Raw genomic sequence first — 23,151 nt, 5'->3', positions numbered from 1 at the left:
TTCATGTTTCTGGCATTGTTAATCGCCATAATGTGCGCATATGGGGATCTGAAAACCCCCATGAATACCGTGAGACACAATGGGATTCCCCAAAGATGTGAGCTAATGCACGACCGAGTCATTGGGTCTTTCTTTTTTACAGAAAAGACGGTCTCATCAGTCGTATACTTAGACGTGTTGGAACGTATTTCCACAACTAGAAGAGCTTCAGCCACATGTCTTTTTGCAACAAGATGGTGCACCCACCTCATTGGGGTTTCATCGTTCGTAGTTCTTTGAATGACCATTTTACAGGAAGATTGATTGGGCGAGGAGGTCCAATTCCTTGGTCACCCAGTTCACCTGATATAACGCCACTGGACTTTTTTCTTTGAGGATTTATAAAGGACAATGTTTACAGGAGGATCGTGTCGAACATTGATTACCTAAAAGCCAGAATCACAACCGCAATAGCCTCTGTGGATGCCGACATGCTTGCCGCTACCTGGCGTGAAATTGACTATCGACTTGATATTCTCTGTGCGACGAAGGGTGCACACTTGGAAGTTCATTGACAAGGGTCATGAAACTATTTGAGTATATCTAACCAATTATGTTATTAATTTTAATCTATCTTTATTATTTAATGAATTATTAAACATCAAAATGTGTCCGGGACTTTATAAACACCCTGTATATAATTGATTTGTCTAGGATAATTGATTTGGATAATTGATTTGTGTTGATTGACTTGTGTTTGTCTAGGATAATTGATTTGTGTTGAAATTCTATTTTTTTTTTTTTTAATAATAATTTTAAAAGAAATAGGTACGTTTTTTCTTTCTTTTTTATCGTTTCCTATAGAGGAAATCTATAAGAAAATTATTTAACTTTTGGGATTGGATGATCGAAAAAGTTTGACGGCTCCTGCTTTAAGCCATTAACTATTCAAATCTAATACAGACCTAAAAATAGAAGTATATAATTCTAAGACAAAAAGAACACGAAACATCTATTTTATAAATCGAATAAAATTGAATTGAATAACCGTTAGCTCCCGAATCAGATAATCAACTTATTCTTTAAAAAATGACCTTTTCACGAGTTGTTATTGTTCTGAATTATCCAATAAAACCAAACGATGCAAATATTTTCAATGGGGATTACAAATCCTCTAGGTATTTGTAAGTAAGTAAATGTTGTTATTGTGTTTTATTTTATTTTTTAAATTAAACGAGTAATTTGATTAAAGGCAAAGCTCTTTAACACAGAAAATAAATATAGAGAAAGCTAGTATGAGGTTAATTCTTGCATATTAAATCGCAATGAATTCATCGAAAATGTAAATCATAATTTTTATGTCCTCGTGAAATGTTTGTTTTTCTAGAATTCTTAAAAAAAAGAAGGGAGAAATTTAAATCCAGGATTATTTTCCATTCAAAATGCTATGAAATGCGTCGAACATTCATATTAAAGTAAGGTACTCAATTCATATGTATTAATTATCCAATTTTGACAAAAAGCGTTTACTATTATAATCATTAGAAGCAAAAATGTTCGAGAATAATTCTTCTTTATCCAAGTCATAGACTATTCGGAACAAGTACAGATCCAAATAGAAAGAAATGTGTACGGTATCCCGTGATGCATTGCAAATAGACAAAACGAATGAAGAACATATATTAGAAGATCGAATAAAATTAAATTAAATGGTAAGATCCCAGACTTGGTAATAAACTGATTCTCAAAGAAATATCCTTTTCTCTCTTTTGTAGTGTTCTTTACAATTCAATAAAACTAAACAAAAATACTATTTTGAATTGGGATTTAGAAATCCTGTGATAATTTCACGATAAACTATTAAATTCCGATGGTTATTAAATTTGAAAGAAAATGCTTGATATTCTTTTATGGAGGCAAAACGGAATAGAATCTCTTTTAAAAAAAATAAAAAAAATAAAATTTAAAAAAAAAAAAGAAAAACCTTGGAAAATATTTGTAAATAAATAGAAAAATATTTGTAAACAAATGTGGCTCATTAAATTTGAAAAAAAAAATCTGTTCGATGTTTTTTTTTCTTACCTGTATGTAGGTGAAACAATCGAAATATAATCTCTTCATAAAAAATAAAAAAATATATAAAAAAGAAGGAACATCTAAAAAAACATTGAAAAAATATTTGCAAATAAATCGAAAAATAATATGNAGAAAAACCTTGGAAAATATTTGTAAATAAATAGAAAAATATTTGTAAATGAATGTGGCTCATTAAATTTGAAAAAAAAAATTTGTTCGATATTTTTTTTCTTACCTGTATGTAGGTGAAACAATCGAAATATAATCTCCTTATAAAAATAAAAAAATATATAAAAAAGAAGGAACATCTAAAAAAACATTGAAAAAATATTTGCAAATAAATTGAAAAATAATATGTATCTATATTCTTATTCGAGAGAAATCCTAATTCCTGAGAAATCGAATGCATGGAGAATTATCGTACCTTAAATTCTTGAAAAATGCATTATTGCACCTTAAAACGTCGAAATTTCACAGAAATACGAGTAGAAATATGACGCAAATTCTCGCATCTGAAATAAATTCATAGTTGAAATAAATTTATAGAAAATAATCAGATAAGGGTAGTTCTTACCCTTAAATCGTAATAAATCTACAGAAAATGTTTATGTGAAGATAATACTAGCACATAAAATCACAATTAATTCATAAAAAAAATTTTATCATTATTTTCCTGTCCTCAGGAAAAAATAGTTTTTCTAGAATCCTGAAAGGGGGGGGGGGGGGGGTTGTACACTAGGGTGCACTGCAAGCTCTTTACTGTCTATACTTCTGGGTTACTGTTTCCGGTATATTTTGAAGTGATTTGGCTCACAACGGGATCATTGTGTTTTGAGATTCTCTTGAGTAGTATTCTTGTATACGTGCGTTCACTACCTGATTTATTATTTGTATTTTAAAAAAGAATTGTCATTTGAAGACCTAATTTCATTTCAAGACGCAAGAAATATCATTTAAAAAAATCGCTATAAAACACTTCTTGTCACCAATATACTAACTTCAAAATTTAAATCTAACTGATAATATGTGAAATGAACTTAATTTCGCTGCTCGAACATTATGCTAACACTAACGTATAATGGTGTACGGCTTGCAACAAGAACAAACAGTTATAAACAAGTAAAAAGGAGCCAAATCAGGACTGCCGAAAAAACGAGTTCTTTCTAAATCTAGCAATCATGTCAACTTCTTTAACAATACATTCATTAATATCTAAAACGAATTTTCACTTCAAACTCACCAGAATTACTTAATATCATTAATGTCTTATGAAATAAAGCAGATGTGAGTACAGAAATTATATAATTTACTTATTTTATTCAAAACAAAATTATCTGTTTGAAAATATAGCCTCTCAGAATAAGCTGTAGTAAGCAGCTCTATACTTTCTAACCGGAAGTAGAGCAGATCAAAAGCTCAAGATTGCTGCTGTTGACATTTATTTTGAAGACATTATCCAGAGAGAAAGAAACCGGTGTCTACGGTTCCTTGCACTTCAAATTGTTATGCGCGTTGGAGTGTCAAAATTCGAAAAGTCACATTCATACTAGAAACTAGATTCTTACATATTAAGAGCAAAATCCGAACTTGACGAAACGGATTCACTATACTTATTTGAAGCAAAACTATTTTAGATTAATTCTTGTTTTCCAATGCCATGAACTGTTTTAGAACAAATACAGACCCAAAATAAAATATGGTATATTTCAATAATGCATTGCAAGTAAACAAAAAGTACACAAAACATCCGTTAGAAGATCGAATAAAATTAAACTAAATCGAAAGCTCCCAATCAATGCACTCGATGAATTCATGGAAAATAGGGGGACTCGAATAGGGGGACTTTCTTGCATCTTAAATCGTGATGAATTCATAAAAAATGTTAACATGAAGAGAATTCTTGCACATTAATGCACAATAAATTCATAGAAAATGTTGATCATTTTTCTTTCCACCCGAAAAAAAAAACAGTTTTTCCAGAATACTAAAATGTCGAAGAGATAAAGGAGAGAAATCGAAGTCAGTTACTTTTTCTAATTGAAAATGTTCTAAAATGAATCGAACATTCATATTACTGTCAGAAACTAAACTCTTGTATATTAAGAGCGATGATTCAAAGTACACCAAAAGCATTCATTATTATACTCATTAGAAGCAAACCTATTCGAGATTAATCCTTGTTTGTCCGAACCATTGACTATTCAGAACAAATACAAACCTGAAAGGAAGGAAATCTGAATGAGTATATTCCCGTGATGCATTGCAAGTAGACAAAAAGAACACGGAACATCCATTAGAAGATCGAATAGAATTGAATTAAATCGTAAGCTCTCAGACCAGATAATAAACTGATTCTCAAAGAAATAGCCTTTTCACTCTTTTGTAGTGTTCTAAACTATCCAATAAAACTAAGCGATGCAACTATTTTCAGTTGGGAATTCGAAATCCTTGAGTTATGTATGCATTCCCATATTTTTATCGTTCTTTATTTCATTTTATTTTTTTAAGAAACCGAGCAATTTGATTTTAGAATGAAGATTTGCTCCTTTTTTTTTCAAACAAAGGGTGTATAAATTATTACTATAGACCCCCTTTCCCCCATAAAATATTGGCATAAAAGATTTTCTTTACTTATTTTAATAGACTCGGCGTTGGCGAAAAGTAATGGCTGGATAAAACGAAATAAATGTATTATGTTTACTATAAAAATGAAGTAGTTTGGCACAAATTTGTTTCATCGCGTTTTTAAATGATAATGAGACTGGGGAAGAGATGCATTTTTTTTTTTTTAAGATTATTAACTTGATTTAATCCTTTCCTACTAAAAAAGAAATTGGGTTTCTTAGAAAGGCGATAGATTGGATATTTATCGAAGATTAGGGGAGAATTTAGAATATTTATGTGTAAACTAATGGCGGTGGTAATAAGGAATGTTCTAGTTTTATCTTATATCCGATTTGGAAAAAAAAACAAGGAAATGTGATATTACTGCTGTCGATAGAACGTAATGATCGGATAATATTTCATATCTTTACAGATAAGTGTGCATGAAGATTTCAAGGATTGATTAAATCAATCATTCATATTAATATTCAGCATGAATGCATATTAAGAGCTTATTTCAATACAATGACGAGCCACGGATGTGAATAATGATAAACGACAAGCAAAGTAATTATGTGCTGCAAAAATTTTAATAAAAATCTGTTTATTAGGAAACAGTGATTAACATAATTTTATAACAATATTTATTTATAATATTCGCGAACACAATGAACTATAGAGGGCGCTGTTATTTGAGGCGAATCACTGCTAGCTGAACAACAAACTCAGTAGGAGATTTCTCTCTCATACTCTGTGGCTTATTGAATTTGCTCTCATACTCTGTGGCCTGTGGCTTATTGAATTCGAAAAAAAATGTGTTTGATATTTTTTTCATACGCAGGCGAAAACTAATAGAATCTCTTTTTTTTCTTTTTAAAAAAAAGAAGGAATGTCTAAATAACATTGGAAAAATATTTGTATATAAATAGAAAAATATTTGTAAATAAATGTGGCTTGTTAAATTTGAAAAAAAATGTGTTTGATATTTTTTTCTTATGCAGGTAAAAACGAAATAGAATATTTTTTCTAAAAAAAAGAAGGAACATCTAAATAACATTGGAAAAATATTTGTAAAGAAGTAGAACAATAAAATGTATATATATTCTTATTCGATAAAAAACCTAATCCTTGAGAAATCGCTCTACTAAATTTGAAGAGTTGAAATACGAAGAGTCTATTTAAACTTTACATCCCATAATTTTCTGAATCAAATTACTTCAAAAAAAGTATACAGTAATGTACACAAATGTATACAGTAATGTACATAATGCAAATTGTTCATTAAATATGTAAAGTATACGTTACATATGCAAAGTATACAGAAACACGTTATGTTATATCATTTAATTCTGAAGAATAAGTTTTTTGACAAATTTCTTCAAACAATTTAAATTATCTATAAAAAAATCATTATTTATTAACTAAAAAACATAAAATAAAAAATGCAGGCAATAAAAAAATGATTCTACAAATTCCTCACAATGAAAGGAAAAACTTTCATATCGAGTTGATTTTTGTTTCTCTTAACTAAGTTCTTCTTGTTGTTGTTTCTAATAGCACTTGCCACACGGTCAAGCCTGCTTGGTAAGACCGAGTAAATTTAAGGTAGAGAGTGCGTTTCTTATTTTTCAGTGGCTCCATCTATGGCCAAGAATTCGACTTCTGCCACACCATACGTCGCACCCGTTTATAGGGCGGACCCATTCATACATCCATTCATTCATCCACAGATCGTAATTTTGACCTGAATCAGAGAATGATCGGTCTCCAATCCAGTACCCCCAGAGGTATTGATTTGTTATGGGAACATGGAGGACTTTTACGACTCGACAATTTAAGTTCTTAATCAGACGTAGAAAACCAGTTTCAACAGAACTATCATCTAATTAGAAAGAAAAAAAATTTACAAATGAGCAACCAGACTTTTAATAAACAGGGTTAACTCAAAGGAATGATCGGAATTTTTAAACACTGGGATGGCGCAAATGAATAACAAGATTTTAAAATACAAGATTAGCAAAAATTAGTGACCAGATTTTCAAAATCAATATTTTCGAAAGTATTACACATATTACAATAAGTAATACTCAAAATTGGAGAGCAAATATACTTTTTTTAATGTTAGAAATATTCGGGGTGTGATCCTTTTGTTACACAGCATTCAAGTAATCTGTAATCAAGTTCGTACAAAACATTTTGGAGTTTATTAATGGTGCCTAAAACTGCACAAATGTGTTTTTTTAAGCTCACGTAGTGTCTTTGGTGACATGCCATGGAAAGAAATCACATGGCATAAAGTCCGGTGATCAAGGTGGCCATGCGATTAACTGCAAACTCATTCCTCACCAGCATGCCTAAGATGCTTTTATAAAACCTTGGTGCCGAAAACACAACAAGAACTTAAAAACGCATTTACTCAGCATTAGGAACCTTAAGCAGTGTATATAAACGAATTATATTACAGTTAAGATGTTTGTCAGGTAAAAAAATATAATTGAGCGTCAAACATTAGTGGCTGAAAAAAACGTAGATATTTTTTCTTTAATTTTTGTACATCATTTATTGTAATATGTGTAATAATTTCAAAAATATTATTTTTTTGAAATTTAGCCATTCATTCAGGCTAATTAGTCATGATTTTATATTGGATTAATTTGTTGATAATTTGAAATTTCTATTCAACAAATATCTGTGCTAAAGCCTTTACTCTAAATAAGGAGGGGGGAAATCAACTGAATAAGTTTTTTTGCCAGCAAAGAACAAAAAAATTTGCTCGTGTAATCATGCTGCCAGAGAGTTGGCAAAAGGTATTGTGTGTGATTGGACAATATATGATTCATTAAAATATTTATCACTCTGAAAAATCATCCTTCATTTTTATTTTTAAAAAAGAAACGAAAATACTTTCCGAACTAACCAATATTTTGAAGGAACAATATACTTGTGGGGAGAGTGGTTATCGATAATGTCAACCTTCATCTATGAAAAAGTACCCCACCACAGAATCGCGTTAACATGCCCTATATACTAATGAATTGGAATTGTATTTTTTGTAGTGGTACAGTACTCCCCCACCAGAATTATAACTGCGATAGAATTCGACGAACGGATACCACTAGTTGATCCATTGTTTTTGTGAGATGACGGGAGAGCTGTATTGAGATCACCGTATTTTTTGAGTGCTGAACTTGAGAGCTGTATTAAGTTCACGGTCATGGTCTCTCCTGTGTTGCCATTAGCAGTCGAGTGGGTACAGGTCGAAGTTGTGTGCATTCGAGATTGAGTAGCAGCAGCGCGAGGAGGTGGATAATGTCGCAGAGAGAAGTAGCAAGTCAACTGTTCAATGTGGTAGAAGTAGACGTGTTCAAATCGAAGTGGGAGTTTCTGACAAGGCAGGCATGTTCACATCACGTCCGCAAGTCACCAATGGGGGGAGAGTTGTTATCGACAATGTCAACCTTCATCTATGAAAAGGTACACCCCACCATAGAATCGAGTTAACATGTCTTATATACTAGTGAATTGGAATCATATTTATTGTAGTGGTAGATACACTACATACTTATTAAAATTAGAAACGCTGTTTAATGCACAGAAAAACTTTATTTACTCAAATCCAATAAAGTTTTAACTGCTATTTCAAAACGTCAAAGATGTAAAACATAAAAGAGAAAAAGAAAATAATGGATGTTTTTACATTTTTGTAGATTATTTTTATTGGTTTTCAGCGCATTCCTTATTTTGCAACACGACTATTTTTCACTCAATTTCACTTGATTTTTTTCCAACCCACACATTACTTGATTTTTTCCATCTCCCCTTTTACTCCAGATCCTTAGAATACCGATTAACAAATCACAACATCGTAAAAGCTAATCCCCAATCATACTTTAGTTTAAAATGTTTCCCGAACGAAAAGTATTAAGAATAAAGACCCTCGTACCACTTGGGAAAAAAAAATCCGGAAAAAAATATGTTAACCCCTTAATTTGTAAGATTCCCATAATGTCGAATAAACGGTCAGGAAATAAAAGGATCAGTAAAATTCCCTCCCATTTAATTCATTCCTTGGGGGTGGGGAGGAACTGTAAAATCTTTATAGGGAACCCTTGTTTTAAATTGAGTGGATTTCAAATTTGAGGCCTTTTTTATGTCTAACAAAAGAATATATTTTTATTATAGAATTCAATAATCTGTTGGCTTAGGTGTTTGTGATTTCCTAAAAAACATACGATTATGAGTAATAATAAGAATTTGACAAACATTTTATTTTCTATAAATTTCAAACAAAAAGCAATTCTCGAAAATAGGCAGTACAAAATGACAAAGTAAAGTTAATTTTTTTATACCAATTTTCAATAAGTCAAAGAACTTCAAAACACTTACTAGGTATTTTATAAAATGTATTTGTAATATATCTAGAAGATATCTTTGATTGTTTTTTTTTCCTTTATTTATTTTAGTTCTTTGCTACACATTCTTTTGTGTTGTCCGAGAGAAATGTCCGATCTGTTACTGTCGCTTCTGTTACCATAAATAATCATTTTTAAAATTACTCAGCAGATGATACTAACACTTTACTATATTGCTTTCATAATTCAGTATGTGAGAATTATGATTTTAAAAAAGAAACTTACGATGAAAACTAGGGCCGGAATAGTCTGGTCGGTAGGGCGCTGGGTCCATGTTCCAGTTCGAGGGTTCGAACCCCGCCAGTCGAAGATTCCCCGTGTAGTAAAGTGACTGATGTACGTTAAATCTGTCGAGTCGGTACTGGATTGGAGATCGATCGTTCTCTGATTCAGGTCAAAATTACGATCTGTGGATGAATGAATGGGTCCGCCCTATAAAGGGAAAAGACATATGGCTGTGGCAGAAGTCGATTTTTGGCCATAGATGGAGCCACTGGAAACCAAGAACAATCGCACCCCCTCTGCCTAAACAGGCATACTTCAACAACAACACGATGAAAGCTTTTTTTTAAAGATTTTTTTTCTGTTTAATGATAAATTAAAAGATCACAAATCTAAATTTTAGTTAAATCTTGATATTAACTATAATAAAACACGTGCAAGATAATAACAAGAACCAATGTTAAAATACCCACCAATCACTAATTTTAGTATTCTTTTTAACACGTTGATTGCCGCGTCACCTATATTCGGGGGACAGCAAAGTTTCTGATCGGTCCGGGTCACCCATATTGGAGTGACGTTTATTTGACTACTTGCGAAGGATATTCGCATGTATTTGAAAAAATATTCCACAGGAAGTAATAAAACTATTGAATTGTTATAAAAGTAACACAAAAATGATTTGTAAAGAAAATTATTGAGAGCCTCGTAAAAGCTTTCTTGTTCACTGCTATTTGACTCACTCAGAAATAAATTTTCCATTTTTCTTTTCGAACTTTCAACGAATTAGGGTAAAGATTTTAAGTTATTTTCTTCTTTACTCGGAAAAGATTCAAACCGATCGTGCAAAGTGGCGAGATGCGAAGCAACGGACACAAATAAACAGACATGATATACCATGGAAACAAACAGAGCGAGATATTATTCTTGTGACCACCAGAGTCTCGCATTTTTAAAATATCGGGAGTACTTAGAATACGCTTCGTACAGCGGTACTCGTGGCCTGAAGGAGATTTCAATGTAAACGCGTGCTGCAGTCAACGTGTTAAAACGCTTGAGTTTCAAAAATGCCTTAAATTTGAAAATCACCCAATTGCTGATTTGGATAGCCCAGAAAAAATGTACTCCAAGCAGACAACTCTTTGCCTTTAGATTTATAAATCGCACTGTAATTGCAAAATGAAACTGTTTAAAATCGAAATATCAGCAGAAAGGCATGCATGTCGAAAAATAAAATAAAAATGATATTGTTTGATACTTAGAAAAACCTTACAAATTATACTAAACTAGATTCTCATTCCCAACACCGAAGGCATGGGTAGGGTTGGGTATAAATGATATCGTAACATTTTTTTTTTCTTCTTCGATTCGACAGCCCTTGGTGAGTCCCTGCCCTTAAGAATCTTATTTCAGACTTTTTATACAAAATAGCAGTACACGCTTTTCTAAGGCATCTGGCTGCCTCAAATTTGGTCTTGTTTCTTCTTCAATTGCCTATTAGCCTGGCATTGAATTTTTTTTTTTTAGTGGTCCAGTCTTTATACACCCGTATGACAAGGACTGTAAATTTAATTATTTGCAGTTTGAATCATAACACTTTATAATTAAGCAAGAAGAAACTTTCAAAAAAAGTTTTCAGGTTCAGAACCTTAAAACTTAGTTTCTTTAAAGTCAAGTATTGAAAGATTACCATTTGAAAGAAAAAAGATTCTATGTAGAAACAATTTTTCTTTTTAATAATGATAAAAAAAAAGAACTTTTTAAGTACATGACCGTGCCATTAATATGTAAATTGCACACTCATATTAAATGAATATTTTAGCAAAGAACGAATATAACATTTTGTCTTCCCATGAATTAGAATCTCTTAAAAGAGCTTCTGAGAAAGAAAAAAAAATAAAACTCCATGAAAGTTACAATTTATTTTAGCTTCATTCAATTCTGTTTTCTCTTCACAAATAGTTTTCCAATTTCCCGATGGCTGGGCAAATTTTTCGTCTTATAAATATGCTTGGAGCAGTTTTGTTGTCACATTTTTCACAAATATGGAGCACAGTTTATTCACAAAGTGCAATTTATTTTTGCTATAATGTCGCATATTTTGTCAGCAAGATATATTTTGTTCCATGCTAAATCCTCGAAGCTTTATGTCACTTCTAATTCGCGGATCTTTTTTTTTCCCTTACCATAAAGCAATTTTTTTTCCCTTTCACAAAATACGTAAATAAATTAATATTCTTTTGGTAGAAGTACTTCGACAAAAGATTAATAAAATATGAGACTCTTAAAGCAAAATGAAAAATTGTTTTGATTGCTCTCAAAAGCATTGTTTTCATCAAAAACTTTATGTTTTATTTTATTTTACCAAATAGTTTTAACACCTATTATCATTGGCCGGGATAGCCTGGTCGGTAGGGTGCTGGGCCCATGTCCGAGAGTTCGTAGGTTCGAACCCAGCCGGCCGAAGACCGTGTAGTAAATGGTGACTGATGCACGTTAAATCTGTCGAGTCGCAAAGTCCTCCATGTTCCCATAACAAATCAATACCTCTGGGGGTACTGGATTGGAGTTCGATCGTTCTCGAATTCAGGTCAAAATTAAGATCTTTGGATGAATGAATGGGTGTATGAATGGGTCCGCCCTATAAACGGGTGTGACGTATGGGTAAGGCAGAAGTCGAATTCTTGGCCGTAGATGGCGCCACTGGATAAGAAGCACAATCGCACCCCTCTGCCGAAACAGACATACTCGTATGCCTGTTTTCATTAAAAAACGCACATTTTGATACTACATATTTATATTCATATCTGTCGCTATACTAATAATACTTCTACACATAAGATTTCGTAATACAGCTTATGAATAATGAAAGAATAGAACAATTGAGGAAAGAAAGCGTCTCAGTACATCAGTAATGATATGAATCACTTAATAGGCGAATCTGTGAATTGACGAATCGGGATAGAAGCGGATATGTAAACAGGAGAATCTGTGAACAGATGAATCTGTGAATTGGCTTATCTCCAAGCGGAATTGCGAACAGATGAATCAATGAATAGGGGAGATGTTGAATTGGTTAATCAGGGAATATGCGAATCAAGGAATTGGCAAAGCACTAAATAGGCGGATCAGGAAACTGGCTAATTTGAGAACAGGCGAATCTGAAGCATCTTCAGCAGGCGACCTTCAATGACTGGCAACTCAAAGAATAGTCAAATCAGGAAATTTTCGAATCTGTGAATTGTCGAATCTATGAATTGGGAGCTGCGATGGCTCAGGGGATAGAGAGAGCCTTCGTCTCCCAATAAGATAACCCAAACTCGAATCCCAAGTGTCGCTGATTTATATGGATTCTGCTCCCGGCTCGCACCGACCACAGTGGTGACGTAACATATCCTCAGTAGAAGACGGATCCTGGGTTAGAGTCCCCCTGCCACCGGGTTAACCGTAGATGGTCTTCTGGGTTTTCCTCACCACATAACGCAAGTATGGGTTAGTTTCATAAAAAAAAGTTCTCCACGGAGGCTAAATTGTCCCAATGCCTGATCCAGAAGTTCCCTTTTCTTCTGGGTTGAGTTCAAAATTTCAAGGATACAGATTTGATCATTGATAGTCATAAACTCAGAATTGGGTCTGATGCTCAATGCCGGCTTTATATAAAAAGAAATTTAAAAATCTGTAAATTTGTGAATTGGTGAATTGACGAATTAGTAAATCTAAAAATATCTATAAATCTATAACTTGCAGGTCAGCAGTCAACGGTCATAGTATTTTTTTTAAATTTTATACAAGAATATTTTATTAAAAAGTAACATAATAACATTTAAAAGTAAAATTTTTTTAAAAAGTCTATATAAGTTTAAAAAAATTACTAGCCTTGGTATTACTCTAAAGCAGCTAAGATTTTTGTTTCCTGTTCTGTTACCTTTCAAAGAAGAATGTTAAGCAGCTAACTTCTTATTACTAAACTTGTTTTGAGGTCTGATTCCGGAATTTAGTTAATAGTTACCACTAATTAATTAACATATTTGAGTACTCTTTGAAAAGTTTAAGATTGAGTTTTTGGGATTTTAATGGGTGAAATTCCTGCCATTAGAGCTAAAGCAATTCAGCTTGATTTTTTTTTATTTATTTACTGAACAATTTGTAACATAAAATATATATTACACTTAATTTGCGATTCGTAAATGAATATTCTCACATTTTTTTTTTTTTTACAATTCTTGTTCATTAAGACTCATGGTATTTTCTTAATAATTAAATCGAAAAAAAAAGTTATACACTAAATACACTTCATATAGTTACATAAATAGTTATACACTTCAAAAAAATAGTTATACACTAAATACACTTCATATAGTTATATAAATAGTTATACGCTTCAAAAAAATAGTTATACACTAAATACACTTCTTATAGTTATATAAATAGTTATACACCAAAATATAATTTTAAATGACTTACGAGTTTCCTTTGAAAACATCTTCAACCCAAGGAACATAACTTACGATTATTTTTTATTTACTTTTGCGAATTCTTATTGTGCGTACAAAACATACGCAAACAATACATTACCATAGCATCATTATTTATTTTCACAAATTCTAGCTTTGTATACAAAACATACGATAACAATACGCCTTTTTCGTGAAAGTATAACAAATTTTTGCAATTAAGTACTTGTAGGTAGTAACATATTAATATGGTCCATTATATACTGATGCATATATCTGCAGATTTGAATGATTATTTACTTATTTTTATTTATTAATTTTTGTTTATTTATTTATAGTTGCACATACATATGCAGGCTTGTGAAATAAAAAGAATGACTTTGACCACACATTACACTTTGGTGGCCTGCCAGACCGAGTAACCTCACCATTTTACCAAATGCCTGTGTCGTGGAGGAAGCGGGTTCGAGTCCCACATAAACCTGGTATTATCTTAGTGATTTAATTCCCTAACTTGTTCTGTCTGTTCGTAATCTTGACTAGGGAGCCACAGATCGTAAAACACGGTTCCCTGTAGATGATCAAACATCACTGGCTGTGGTCAGTAAGCGGGAAACCACTTTGATCAGCCTGTGTTGGGACCGAAGGTGCGCAATATCAGTCCTCGTTAAACTGTTCTACTTTAAAGTGCTCGACTTCGCTTGCAGGTCGTCGGCTGACTGCTATCGGTAAGCAGGTGGGTGACTACTTTGATCATACTGCGGAAATGTGCGGTTTCGGTCCTCGTTAAACTCTTCTTCCAGAAAATGCTCAACGATGCGTGCTGGTCATAGGGCTACCAAAAAAGAGGAGTCATCACCTCCACAGAGAATTAAAATTGTGATGGTGTGCCGTCAAATCATCCTTCGTCGCCAATAACCCACTGTGCAGCTCAAGAGTGGCATAAATAAAGTACTACTACTACTAAACTTGACACGGGCTGACAACCCACAGTTCGTACTGAGCCCACACGTATGCGTACGTATACAATAAAATAAAATAAACATATACTTCATCAAGTTGAAAAACAAATAACACAAATTAGAGAAGGAAAACACAAGATACATCTAGGGTTACAGCTGGATTCAAACTCGCTACTTTCTAGCATCAGGAATTTTTAAGCGAGAGAACAATGTCAAGCAGATCTCGCTAGGTACTTTTCTACAGCAAACAAATTGCTGGCAGAGTTTAGTGCGTTGTGGAAATGCTAGGCAAGCATAATGAAAAAGTCATCTTTGAACTAACAATAATTTTTATCAAGCAAGAAAAATTATAACTAAACTTAAACATCATAAAAGATTATAAAAGAAAACAATCCTCGAGAGTAATTTACTTTCCATAACATGAAGTAACTAAATTCACTCCATACAATCATGAAAATCACCAAATCTAATCTTGATTTGTCATATATATACAAGCATATTTATCATTCAATCAAAAAAATAACATTTGCATAATGAGGGTAGAAAACGTAACACTCAAAATTAATAATATGCAAATTCTGTCCTTAAATTATTTTTAAATGTTCGAACTGCCTCTTTCAGTGGTTTTTTGATCTCGTGATCTCTGACTCACAGTTCTTCTTACTCGAACCTTGTTCTTTGAAATTCATAGTCTGACACAAATGACTCTGGGCTGTCTTTTTACTCGAAAAAGCTGTTCTGGAAACAAGCTTTACAAGATAGGATGGTCGAGATAGCCGGGTCGGTAGGGAGCTGGGCCCATGTCCGAGAGTTTGTGGGTTCGAACAACGCCCGCCGAAGACTCCCCGTGCAGTAAAGTGACTGATGCACGTTAAATCTGTCGAGTCACAAAAGTCCTCCATATTCCCATAACAAATCAATACCTCTGGGGGTACTGGATTGGTGATCGATCGTTCTCTGATTCAGGTCAAAATTACGATCTGTGGATGATTAAATGGATGTATGAATAACGCCCTACAAACGGGTGAGACGTATGGTAAAGCAGAAGTCGAATTCTTGGCCATAGAATGCACCCCCTCTGCCTAAACAGGCATACGTCAACAACAAGATAGGATTAAATCCAAGACCTGGAGTAGTGAAGATCTTGCTAATATACCCGGTTGCCCAAGACGTGAGGCAGTGACATTGTTCCGGCTGGTTAACGGGACACGACTGCCTGAGTGAACATCTCCATACAATTGGTATTTTTAACTCCCCTCTTTGTTCATTATGCGATCTGGCAGGAGCTCTGAATAGAGCTCATCTGCGTCAATGCGAGGCACTTCGTGGCTCTGCCGACTCTGTATTGGAGAGCTAGAGAGTGCCAGAGCAGGGCTAAAGAGAATAGAAGGGCTGGTTCACTCCTTTGAAGTATCTCTTGCCGCGCCGATCCTCCGACGTCACTCTAGTGACGTCACTTTGGCGCAAAGCTCGCACTTTTACTTCAAGAACGGAGCGTTTGGCCGTACTAGCTCTACCTAATATTGGATCATTTCTTTTTGCGACATATTCTAAGACATTTGCTATTTTCTATAATGACTTTCCTCAGTTTTTGCAGTGAATTTACAAGAATTTAAAACTATTATCGAAATGCCAGTTTGCGCGATTGCAACTTGCAAAAATTCTGATATAAAAACAAAAGGAAAAAGTATAATTTTTCGCGTGTTCCCTAAAGTAAATGAACAACTATGTAAAGAATGGATTCCGAAATGACACAGTTAATATAAAACAGCAATACGTTTATTCTGTCGTAAAGAACTTTTATAAAAATTCATTATCTAAATAGAAACCGCCTCGTTACTTCATAAAGAAAGGCAGGTGAAAAGAATTAAAAAATAGATAAAGTCAAAGAAAATTAAAATGTAAGTAAAAAGTATAAATAAAATATATAGTATATAGTTGAAATTCTCCTAATTTCATAACATATTTTTTAATGTAGTTATTCTAAATATTTATGATTTTTTTTAAAAATTATATTCTCTTCAATTTAAATATCTATAAATTATATCATCGTAAATTTAAATGTCTATAAACAATTGTAAAATTTCTAATGTCATTATGAACCTAAATTATTATTTTGTTTCAGTAATTAGCGTTTAAGGTTGATGTTTCCTAATGATTAAGTATGAACAAATTGCTATTAACGACATATTTTAAAATCAGGGATTCTAAATTTAACTTAACTTATCTTTATAAAAGAATATGTAGATAAAAAAAGTGTCGATATATGCCTTCATTTTTCTTAATAGTTAAAGTTAAAACTGAACTTTTTAAAATAAAGTATTTATCGTGTCATTTTCACCAACTAGCAAAACATTTTTATAAGTTTAAAATGGTATTTTTTTAATATAATAACCAAGAAAGTTTTTTTTGAACTATGTTTATGAACGGAAATAATGTGTTAATTACGTAAAGTTTGAAGGCTAATAACCAGAAAAAGTCTAACTTATTTTTACAAGAGAAAGATGCAAAGTTATCATATCTTTGCTTGCGATCTCCGAGATCTGTAGACACAGTGACGTCATGAGGAGGGAAATCGTAGCTTCAGCTCTAAGAGCGGAGTGAACTAGCCCTTGTATTCTCTTTAGCCCTGGTGCCAGAGGCTTCAATGACTTTCGGTCAATATTTGTAATTGCTTGCTCATTGTTTTGCATTGGCTTGTTTTTATAAATGCAATTAGCCTTGCCATTGGAAATAAAAAATTTAAAAAAAACAATGTCCCTCAGCCATGGAGCTTGCTTGTGTGCGTATTCAACATTCCCTCGTAAGCTCTTATATGTTGTTTATTTATTTATTGTAACGCGTACATATGCAGCCTGGTATACTTAATACAAAGAACTGCTTATAAATCTTTCTCAGTTGTAAAACAAATAGCATAACTTAGAAAAGGACATCATAAGACAACATTCAGACTGTCGGTGGGATTCAAACCCGCTACCTTCATAATTCTGAGCTCTTGAGGAAAAAAAATACTCTTCAGCCATTGAGGCTCATTGGTAGCCGTTGCCAAGTTAAACAGCAGAAAGCATCGCAGAAATGCGTAAAAATTATGTCATTGAGGAAAACAATGCTCTAAAGTGAGAATCGAACCCATTATACAATGTACAACCACCAAGCTTGAGCAGTGAGGACTCAGGGGATAGAGCGTTAGCCTTCCAATGAGGTGAACTGGGTTCGAATCCCGGCGATGGTTGGTCGATGCGAATTTCGCATCTGGGTTGCACCGACCATAGTGATGAAGTGAAATATCCTCAGTGGTAGATGGATCATGGGTTAAATTCCCCTTGCCGTCAGGCAAATCGTGGAAGGTTTTCGTGGTTTTCCTCTTCATGTTACAGAAATGAGGGTCAGTTCCATCAGAAAGTCCTCCACGAAGACAAATTTCTCCCAATACTTGATCCAGGAGCTCCCTTTGTCTTCTGGATTGGGTTCAAAATTACAAGGCTACGGAGTTGAACATTAATAGTCGTAAACCTAAAATTTGGGTCGACTGCTCAACGACGATTATAAAATAAAATAAAACCACCCAGTTAGTGTGGTGGGGTTAGTCTTCCCCTTTCATTGGTTTGATTCTCTGTGACGTTTAATCAGACTGCACGCTCTCTGATCTCGTCTTAGTAGTTCGAAATCCGCTTTAATATTCCCCACGTTTAAAAAGTTATAAAAGTCCACAAAGTTATAAAAGTTGAAAAAGTCCACATACAATTGAGCGGCTGATGCAGAGACAGGGAGATTACTATCATCATCTAATTTTTGATCTAAATTGTGGCAGGGTAAAGCACCAAAAGCCAATATTTTCTTTTATACAACATTAAAATATGATTACTAAACCATCGCCAACAGCCTATTGCTGTAGCTCTAGTGTGACGTCAACAACAAAACCAAAAAACTTTTATAGTGTAAAATAAATATTTTGTTTGAATTTGTTTTTACAAATTGAGTAACTTTTATTCAATAAGTCACTTCCATTTCGAGCAGAGATGCTTTAAGTTGTGGATAGAATGTTCACTTTTCATTGCAGCGTTCCAGATTCAAATCCCGACGAGAATGTTTTGGTTTGTTTAGAAAATAAAACTGAAGTAAAATGTTCTTAATGGTATGCGGATCACTAGTTAGAACTCTATTGAAATGTTTTTATGATTTTCCTCTCCTTGTAACGTAAATGAGGATAAGTATTGCTCAAAAAATTTCCCGCGAAGGAGAGTTTGATCCAATGTTTGATCCGGAATTATCTTGTTCTTTGGGTCCGGTAGAAAAAAAGTAATCGAATAAAACTTCTACAAAAAATACATGAGTTGAACATTAAAAGCGATAAGTGCCGATAGAATCTGCTGTTCAGTACATAAAATAAATAATAAAAGTTAGTTTTTATACTGGATTTAAAAATTATATGACAGAAAATAACATTGCGTGAATCCAGAAACAGAATTCCTTTGTGAAAACGGATAAAAAAACAAGTAAATAAAATTTTTGAAAAAGAAACAATTTCAAAACAGAAAAACACTTTTGAAATATAAATATCCGTGTTATATCTATCACATTCAAGTGACAAAATTCGAAAAATAGCAACGCTAATAATATCGCATTCAAAATATTTCTACATAGCAATCGAATTTTACAATATCCGTCAATAAAGCGAATTTTCATTCCTTTTACTTTCTTAATCAATTGATCAACTAAACAATTATTTTTTCACAATTTGGATATAACCCCTTCTCTATCAATATTAATTAGTTTTGAGTATCCAGCCACATTCATATCATCTTATCTTGAACATAAGAGGGGATCTACTCTCTATGATTTCAAAGAGTCGGTCTTGGTTAACTGACAGTAGATCACGGAACTATCGCTATTTCTCGTCGCATCTCAAAGATCGAATACGCCTTTCCTTGATAATGTGTCACGCAGCTAACTCTGACGATTCGATATGGTTACAGTTAAACTTTATTTTTTACAAGAAAAAGTTTTCCGGACTAATGAAATACAAAGATAAGAAATTAATTAAGAACAACTGATACAGTTCGGGAAATTATATCTATTATGGTTCTTAAGGTTATTGTCTAATGTACTAGGAACCGTTTTAATTTCATAGTTTCTATTTAAAAAATAAATATATATTTATAGATTTCATAGAATTTTCACATTTCGGCTGATCCGAATCTATTCCTTACTAATGTGTTTTACTTTATTCAAAAATAAGAGTTAAAATGATATTTTTAGAAAGCGATTTCGAAAAGCTGACATCTAGCATTATCGTTTTCTTATTTCTTTTGAGAAAACGATGTTTTTATAGTGTATTCTTTTTCTCACAGCAAGTTTTTATTTTTGATTTCAATAAGGCATATACGAAATGATTTTATGCCTCACAAATTTTGTTACAACCATAGATTACGCAATATTTTATAACGCTGTGCAATATTTGAAAGCTAATTATTGCATTTATATTAGCCAGAACGATCTTTTAAAATTTTAAATCGAAGAAATTTTGAGTGACTTGTGAAAAAGATAATGTTTATCAAATAATGTTTACAAATTTAAATAAGACTTCATTAAATTACTACTGAGTTAAAATAATTTATTTTTACCTATTTTTACACAATTTTAATCATTTTTTCTACAGCATGAATAACGTTTTATAACAATTGATTTTTTTTAGACAATGTACTTGTTTGGTAGTTTTGTCAGAATATTTTATAAAATATATATATTTCTAAAACATTAACTATTAAATTTTTTCATTAAATATATAGTTAACCTTCTCCAGAAATCTTTAATGACCGCAGATTACAGAAATCTATACTTTTATTTTGTTAATTTAGTTTTTACATTTATTTCCCAAAAAGGAATAAACATAAATTAGAAACACATTTTTCCTCAAGTAGAGTCCATAAATACCATTTTTCTTACAATTAAAAAGGTAGGTTTAAGTTTTTATTTACATACATTTAAGTAATGTTCCCACAACGAGTTTTGTATCATTAATTTAAATTAAATCCATCCGTTATAGTAAAGAAACAAGTATTTTTTGTCACTAAGTCGTTGCCATCAATAATTTAAATTAATCTAAATAAAAAGAGAGTAAGGCACAAACTTAATTGAAAATAATGATTTCTTAGTAAGTTTTTAATAATTATAAATTGAAATGTTTCCTCAAACTATGGAACATTAATTTGAAAAGGAATGAGTGGAGGAAAAAATTGTGTGTGTATGTTCTTTTATAAATGATTTCAAAGGAGACTTTTTTTTCTTAAATTCCAAGTTCTTAACTGCTCTTTATTTCTTTAATGTTCTTAGTAAAGTAGAAAATATAAAGGCTTTTTATCTATCATTTTGTATAGCACAACAAAAATTTAGAACATAATTTATCCTTTCTAAACAGTATTCAAAACTTTTCCAAAAATTTGCAATAAAATGATGGCTTAAAACCCATCATGTTTTCATTTTGCGATAAAATCCCGAATAAAAGAAATTATATTTTTATTTCTCTATTAAATCACGAATAAAAATCAGAAATATTTTTGACATAGGTACAATGAAGCATATCAAAATTTTTAGCATTATTATGAAAAGATAAATTTGCGAATTTTATAGAATACTTGTTACCGGTGATAAAAATGTTATTGATTTTTATTTGGGATTTTATAGCAGAATAAAAATATAATTACTTTTAACCGTCTTTTTTCAACAAAATAAAAATATGATGGATTTTATCCGTAATTGTACAGCAATTGTACGAAAAAGTTTTTAGGGCAATTGTGAAAGAATAACTCCTAAAATATTTCTAAAACATTAAAAAAAATTAAAATGTTTTAATTTTATAAAACTTTTCAACATATTTTATTTTTTTAGATACAATCGGAAAATTAATCAAAATCCTATGAACATAACTTTTAATTTAATAATCAAATTTTTAAGTACTTTTTATCCATCATTTCGTATGTGCTTAGTAACAAGCTTAGTAAAAAAATTTCGCATTATTATAAAATGAGTTTGAGAAACATATCGAGTATTTGTAACTTGTGTCGAAATTATTACACATTTTTAATTCGCGATTTTCCGTCATTTTTTATCGAAATATGTTGGTTTTTTTATCCGTCATTGTAATGCAATTTTTTATAAAAGTCTTCAGTAGTATTATGAAAGAATAATTCTTAAATTTAAATAATATTAAGAAATTTTTAAGATGTTTAATTTTATTGAACCTTTTGATTATATTTTATTTATTTAGATATAACCCGAAACTTAAACCGCAACCAGTTAATATTTTTTTATTTTTAACAATAAGATTTCCACGTACCATTATAGTTTGTTTTCTTATTATAATTTTTTTCTAATAAACGTACACCATTAATAATTTCTTTATATTGTAACCGGATTTCCTCGAACTAGGACTTAATAGTTCAATAGAAATTAACTAGGGGGCTCCGCCCCCTGCTCGCTACGCTCGCCAACCCCCAGAACTGCTTCGCAGTTCCATTGCATATTGCTTCGCAATCTTATAAAAACATTTTAACAAATTTAAATTTTAAAATAAAAATGCCAGATATTGAAATCAATTACTTAATGAAATTTATACACTTCTCTGCCCCCTTCACAATTTGATTATCTTTTCTTCATGTAGCTGAGAAATTTGGAGCTGTAGCAGAGAATATATCTCAATAAGAAATGCTTTCCCGTTTAGAATTCCGCCATTCATTTCTCTGACGTCTGCCAGAGATATTTCGACGCCTGATAGCAGGCATTTTATTTAGGCAGCAGGCACTAAATAAATAAAAATAGAACTAAATAACTAAGATATCGTTTTAAATCTCAAATCAAAATAATTGTTTGTAGAAAGTTTGTTTTGGTTTGAATATTCGCACGTTTGTTTTGGTTTGAATATTCGCACGATGCCATTGCCATTCTATTGTAACGAAACAAAAAATTTATCATGAAACTAAAAATTTATCAAAGGAACTAAAGATATTGAATTCTTTTTTTAAGAAATTCAGTTCCGTTTTTTTTTATCCACTCTTATTTTTGTTTATCAATCTATTAATTCAGAAATGCTTTAAATCAAACGATGCTTACGGAAACAATGCTTATGCGAACCACCCGAAAAATGATTTGCTGAATTCTCATTGGTTGAAACTAAATTATTAATTTTATTAATTAATTAAAGGAAATTTTCATAATTTAAGACCTTATTGCACATCTACATAACAATACCTTTAAAACGACACCTTATTTGTTTAATTCTGTTGCGTAGTTTGGGAGTTTTTAGCGAGACAAAATATTGCTAGCCTATTAATATATAGATATTACCATTGAATTAAAGGGTAAATATCCTACCATTGTCTTTTGCAAAAGTATCTTTCCCATTACAGTAAAAGGGAGGCGCTTACTTTCACGGACAGAATTTTC

The sequence above is a fragment of the Parasteatoda tepidariorum genome, chromosome 7, assembly GCF_043381705.1.
Source record: "Parasteatoda tepidariorum isolate YZ-2023 chromosome 7, CAS_Ptep_4.0, whole genome shotgun sequence".
NCBI lineage: Eukaryota > Metazoa > Arthropoda > Arachnida > Araneae > Theridiidae > Parasteatoda > Parasteatoda tepidariorum.
This window is presented reverse-complemented; position numbering follows the sequence as displayed.